Source organism: Geospiza fortis, unplaced genomic scaffold, assembly GCF_000277835.1.
Source record: "Geospiza fortis unplaced genomic scaffold, GeoFor_1.0 scaffold99, whole genome shotgun sequence".
In the NCBI taxonomy this organism is placed as follows: Eukaryota; Metazoa; Chordata; class Aves; order Passeriformes; family Thraupidae; genus Geospiza; species Geospiza fortis.
In genome coordinates this window covers 158800-165137 of record NW_005054521.1, presented here as the reverse complement: position 1 = coordinate 165137, position 6338 = coordinate 158800, and the positions used below count along the sequence as shown (strand labels likewise).

Below are 6338 nucleotides of genomic sequence, written 5' to 3'. Positions count from 1 at the left end.
CCCCCCCGGCCGCCCCCCCCCCCCTTTTTCCCAGCGTTCCCACCTCTCTGCCCGCTACCTCCCGGACTCCCCGATCCGGATCCGAGGCGTTTCCCTTCCGGGCCACGGCACCTCCGCCGGCCCCGGCCCGCCCCGTTCCTGCCGCCCCGCCCCGCTCCCTGCGCAGCGCCCGGCGCTGGGAATTGCGTGTGGCTTTAGGCTGCCGTGCGTTTGAATATCTCTGTGTGTGCGGCTGGAACAGTGACACCGGCTGTTTTTTCCTCAGCAGGCATGCTGGTTTTTAAAGTATCTCTCGTATTCCCGAGTGAAGACGAGAACGGTGCTTGAAAGTAGGTGCTCGCTGCACCAAGCCACAGGTTCCTGAGGGAGCTGGGGGGGCTCGGCCTGGAGAAAAGGAGGCTCGGGGAGTCTTCATCACTCTCTGCAATTCCCCGACAGGAGCAGCCAGCTGGGGGTCAGCCTCCTCCCCCAGGTTACAAGTGACAGGAGAGGAAACGGCTTCAAATTGTGCCAGGGAAGGTTTAGATTGTCTGTTAGGAAATGTATTCATGGAAAGGGTGGCCAGGCATTGGGACGGGCAGCCCGGGAAGCACCATCCTTGGAAGTGTTAACCCTGGGATGCGGCACTTGGGGACGGCCACGGGTTGTTGGTGGGCCTGGCAGTGTTGTGTTAATGGCTGTACTCGGAGGTCGTCTCCAACCTTCACTACAAAACCCAGTGTGTGGGACTAAAAGAGAGGAAAGTGATACCAGTTTCAGGGTGAGGGTGACATAAGTGACAACAGACCCCAAAGCTGTGTCACTGAGGTGGGGAAGGCATCGCTGCAGATCCCTGCACGCACAGGGTCACCCATGACAGCTGCCCTGCAGCACATCCTGTCGGGTCTTGACTCTATGGATGGAGACTCCACAACCCCCCCAGGCAACCTGTATCAGGTTGGAGTTTAAAGGAAAAAAAAAATTTACACACTGGCTTGGCTGTATAAGAACCACCTCAGCCCCCAACCCAGAGACAACACCTGCCATGAGGCTGTTTCCTTAGGGTCCTTCTGCAGATGGTGGCCACAGTCACCACTCTGATGGTCCATGTGGGTTTGTTCTGCCCCAGAGAGGCAGAGCACCCCTTCCCCACCACCCCCACAAGGGAGAGAATGGTTCATAGCAACGCTGCTGACTCACATTTTGTGCCACCCAAAAGTGCCTGCTCCAGCAGGGCTTGTGTGCTCCATGGACCCACCTCTGGGAACAGTCTGTCCACAGGAGATGGAGAGTCAGCTCTGGGAGAAGTGGCTCTCTACAAATGCATTGCATGGTCTCATGGGGTTTTGCCTCTCAGATGCCTTCTTGTCCTGAAGTGAAAATACTTCTATTCTCATATATATTTATATATATATACACCATTCTCCTTTCCTAGAGGGGGCCTGCAAAAGGACACCTGAGTTTGTGCTTGAGGGGAACAGTCAATTTTGTTCAATTTTCTTGTTTTTTGCTTCTGAAATAGCCAGCTCAAAAAACAAAAACAAACAAACAAATAAAAACCAAACAAAAAAACCCCTAAGCAACCTAAGCAACAACCTAAACCTAAGCAACAACAAAAACAACAACAACAAAAACAAAAACAAAAAAAACCCAAAAACCAACCAACCAAAAAACCAAATAACAAAACCCAGAAAAGAAATACTGTGTCCTCTGTCCCTAGACCTTGACTTCATAGTTAGCAGCATCTTCCAGAGATCTTCTGCTAATTTAGGAGCCTGTCCTTTCAGCTCCTTTGCTAGGGCTCCACATTTATCTCAGCTGCACAGCAATTATACTGATTTAGGCTGTGCAGTTTCACATTTCACATTTTCTGCCTGGAGGGTATCTTTGAAGCAGATCTTTGTCTTTCAGGGAGAAATCAGTCTGCCTTTTGTTACTGTGCCTCCTCCTTTATGTCTCCCTGTTCTTGTGCTTCAGAGTAGCTCGGTGGACTGGCCCAAGCACTGCCCTGCCAGCCCTGCCCTTGGGTTTCTTGCATTCTCCACATGCTCCCTTTGGGGCAAAGAGCCCTCCAGTGAAGGGCTGATCCTCCTTAGGGAAGACACTGAGCAGGTGTGGAGGGCTGCTGCTCCCCACTCTCCAAGCTCTTATTTATTTTTACTCAAAAGAAAATTTTTCATCATCTAGCAAGAAACAGACAATACTCAAGTGCTGGTTCGTGTTGCTGCTCCCCTGCCATGGCTACTTTGGCAGCCTTGCCCTTGGCCCCTGCGCCTTCTTGGCCCTGGCATCCCTAGGAAAGCCAGGGTGTCAGCAGGCAGGGAAGGGCTGGTCCTGTTTCCCTGTCCCCAACTGGAGGTTGTCTTTTTTGGATGCCACAAGAGGTCCTTAAGGTCCTCTGAGCCTGGCAAAGCAGCACGGCCACACCAGGCAGTGCATGGCCCCACATGGCCCCGCTGCCGTCACTGCCCAGGGCTCCTCACCCTCCCTCCCTCCCTCCGTCCCCAGCCCGGTGCAGTGCTAATTAAAAAGTCAGAAATTCTGCATCACCTTCCTCCAAGTGCACAGTCCTGGTTTTTGCATGGGCACACGAGGATGTGACCCAAGGATTATATAATTAGAAGGCTTTTGTTATGCTTGCATTTCAAATCAGTGATTAGCATGTGACAGTCCCATCCTGGGAAACGTCAAGGCACTATTGCTCTCCTCTCTCTCTCTCCTTTCTTGCACAGTGCTAATTCCCAACTCTAGCAACCACCAGTGCTGAAGGATCTTCAACTAACCCGGGGTAAGTTTAAAATGTACTCGGCTTGGGATGAAGAGTGGGGTTAATTATGCCATTTTTCATATTATGGATAAAACTAGAACCATAACTAATTATCTTGTGTGTGCAGTACCTAAAATGATATTTAAAGTGTTTTGCATCTTCAGTGCCCACAGTTATTTTCAGCTGATTTCTTCTAAGATTCTGAATGGAGATCTAGCTTCTTAGTGTGCTGGACAATCTCGTTAGGCTGCATTTATAGTGAGGTTTCTAAAATAGTTTAAAAAGGCTTTTTTTTTTTCTCTCACCATTTACAAGCTCAATTGAAGTATCATGCTGAATTGACTTATTTGGATGACAGCTGCATTAGGGTTAGTTGGACACAAAGTGCAAGAGTGATGCGAGTAAATAACTGATTTTTTGTTCTCTTTAGAGGACTGGGGGTTGTTCTCCAAGTGGGATATTTAAAACAGCCAGCAATCTCAGCCAGCAGCACTGAGACAGTCACCAGGAAGATCCCAAGCATTTATTTAGGAAAACTGTGGATGCTTAATAACTGAAGCAGCAAAAGTGCACATGGATTCCTGCACTGCTACCCATGTCATGTTTTTTGAAGCAGAATGAGGCAGGAAGCCAGACAAACAGTAACAGTTCTGCTCCAAGGCTAAGCTGTGGATGCTTTACTGAACCCTGCCTGCTTGCATGCTGAAGCTTGGTGTATCCCTCAGTCTTTTTGATCTGTGATCCTCTGCACAGCTGATTCTCCCCCAGCTGTGCCATTCCATGTGGGGGGAGCGCTGGGAGGGGTGGCACGGTCACACAGCTGCAGTTCAGGCTGCAGGAGCTGCCTCCCCTCTCTGCACCGTGCATGGCTTGTGCAGGAACCCCACCCTGTGCTGCCTCAAGGGCACAACTCACTGGGACCTCATCCATCCATCTGTCCATCCATCCATCCATCCCTCCCTCCCTCCCTCCCTTCTCCCTCAGGGATCTGATGGGAAGTGGGTGCTGGCCCAGGCTCTGTTAACAGGTTGGCTGCTGTGCTGGGCAGGAGGGGCTGCAGTGCCAGCTGCTCGTGCAAGGCACCAGGGCAGGGTTCTTTGCTGGCCACCAGTGGCCAGCAGCATGGCAGTCACAAACAGCAGAAGCTCTTTGGTTCCAGCAGATTTGGCTGCTGGAGGGGAGATAGAAACAAAAGGGGAAAATACATCTTTTTGCCATGATGGAGGAATCTGGTGGCTTTAACACCTTCAAATTATTCTCTGGCCTTTGCTCTGGAGGTATTATTCTGACTAGATGAGAACTGCAGGAGTGTAAATGAGTTTTAGTGCTCAGCTCTGAGGAAACAAGCACGTCTTTGCCATTTCTTGTCCCTAAAGCAGGGGACCTGGGCTTGAATGGGAGCCTGGCAATGGCTGCCTGTGACTGGGTACTGATCCTGGCCAGTGGGGAGCTTGCAGAGGAGCAATAACATCTTGTTGATGAGGGAACTACCCTGTGCTGGCTGCCATGGCAGACAAACCTTGGATTTGCCACAGGTGGAGGCCTGGTAGTGGTTTAGGAGAGGAGCTTCATGGAGGGCTTGCACTTGCTGCTGATGAGCACAGGGAATCATGTCTGTGTATACAGGGAGGAACTTGCTCAGGACTGAGACAAAAACATGAAGGGGGGGGATCCTCTCCAGCTTTTAACTTCCTCAAGGGGGCTGCAAAAGATGGAGTCCAGAATCTTCCCAGAGGTGCACAGTGAAAGGCACTGGGAACAAGCTGCAGCTAAGGGAAACCCTGACTGGATGTAAGGAAAAATATTCTTCTTCAGGGTACTGGAGGGCCCAGAGAGGCTGTGAGGACTCCAGTGTGGGAACTGTCCAGACCAGAGCTGGAATGAGTCCTGAGGGAGTTTGACATTACTCTTGATTTGAGCAGGAAGATGAACAAGAGCCATACAAGGGCTCCTGTTCACCTTGATTCTGCTGTGAGTTTAGGACTTGTCCCCTGCCAGCAGAGGCATGGTTTCACCAAGCAGCCCCCATCCAAGGTCTTGGGGCCAAATACCAATCCTATTCTCCAACCCATTTTTGCAGCCTTTAGGCACAAGCCAGACACTGTTCAGCCAGCTCAAGCTCCCTGAAATCCTGTCCCTGGTGAGGACAATCTTAACAGCTTCCCCACCCACAGCTGGGGGGAACAGAGGACAAACTTTCTCTGCAAACAAGGGCAAGGCTCATGTTCTGTTCCAGTGATGAGGAAGGACTGGTTAGTTTTGCTTCTTATATTCAGCAATTCAGGAGAACCAGGGAGAGAGAGGCAATGTTACATATTCACCAAGTACAGCAGTGAGCCCTAAATCCTGGAAGTAGCAAATGTTAATGCAATTATTTAACATAACAAAGAACCAAGGGGCAACTCAGGAAATTGCAGGCTGCAGATAGAGGACACACAAAGACAGCTACTCTGGTAAAACAGATAAGATTTTCTGGACCCACTTAACCAAGGTCAACCTACTTTGCAGTGCAGTCAGATAGCAAAACTCCTGGTTTGCCTGGAGCAGGAGGGGATGGCGGCATCCCCGGTGTCCCAGTTTCAAAGAGTCACTCCTGAGCTCTGCAGAGGACACAGACAGTGCTTAAACATGTCCTTAATAGAATAGGCAAAAATATGCAAAAATAAAATCAATTAATTTTCAGCAAAATGCTGTTTCCTTTGTTTTCAGTGAAAACAGAGGAGGTTCATGTTTCTTACCTATGTCTTTGTCTTTCCTACTTGTTCCTCTTCCCCCAGCATTGCAAAAGCAATCTGAAATTTAAAACTAACAGTTTCTGAATTTTTAAACTAACAGAACTTAACAGTTCTGTCAAGCACACTAGTCCTAGTTCAACAGCTCAGTCTCAGGAATTTTCTATGGTGCTGACTAATTTAAATTGGGAGCAAAGTTTTAACAACTTTGCTAGTGAAGTTGAATTTATAAGTCTGTTTTGCTCAGAGACACACACTTAAATACCTTGTCCTCAAAACTTCTAGAGAGATTTAGCTACTTTAAAAACAACTCGCATTCTTGTCATTCTCTAGAATACCTAATACCAAAAAAAGAAATTTTTTTACCACGGGATTGGCTTGGGCACAGCATCATGCCCTGTTGTCCCTGGTTCCCACAGAGGCCACACCTCTGCACACCGAGGTGCCTTGCAGCACTCCTGTGTCTCCCAGTCAGGGAGGCTGTGGATAGAGAGAGCAGATACAGCAGGACAAGTGCCTCCTAAAGTGCTAGCAGAACTGTGCAGCAGCATTCTGAAGGCAGTATTTCTGTGGCCCAAACACAGGTCTGACGCAGATTTTGGGTGACTGGTTGCCTAGCAAAAAGCTGTCTCTTGGATGCAGAACACTCGTGCAAGGTGTTCGTGTGCTGTTCAAACTAGAGCATATTTTGATTCAGTGTTCATACAGGAAGTATCTTGCTGAGAAAACCTTCTCTGTGGGACTACCTAGAATCTTTTAGTCACCTGTCCATGGAAGCACAGATGGCCTTGGGCTGGGAGGGAAGTATTTGTATCAGCATCCACTCTGTGGAGGCACTGTGAAGCCAAACAGATCTTTAG

At 49.2% G+C, this 6338-nt stretch overlaps 1 protein-coding gene across 1 annotated transcript in view; it reads right to left on the bottom strand.

Annotated features, from left to right (window-relative positions):
* DHX57 (DExH-box helicase 57) overlaps positions 1–89 on the bottom strand; it is a 15573-nt gene extending 15484 nt beyond the window's left edge. The window contains exon 1 of the mRNA XM_005429074.2: positions 44–89. The gene's annotated coding sequence lies outside the window, so the exon portion shown is untranslated. The remainder of the gene's footprint in view (positions 1–43) is intronic.
* Positions 90–6338: the final 6249 nt, after the last annotated feature.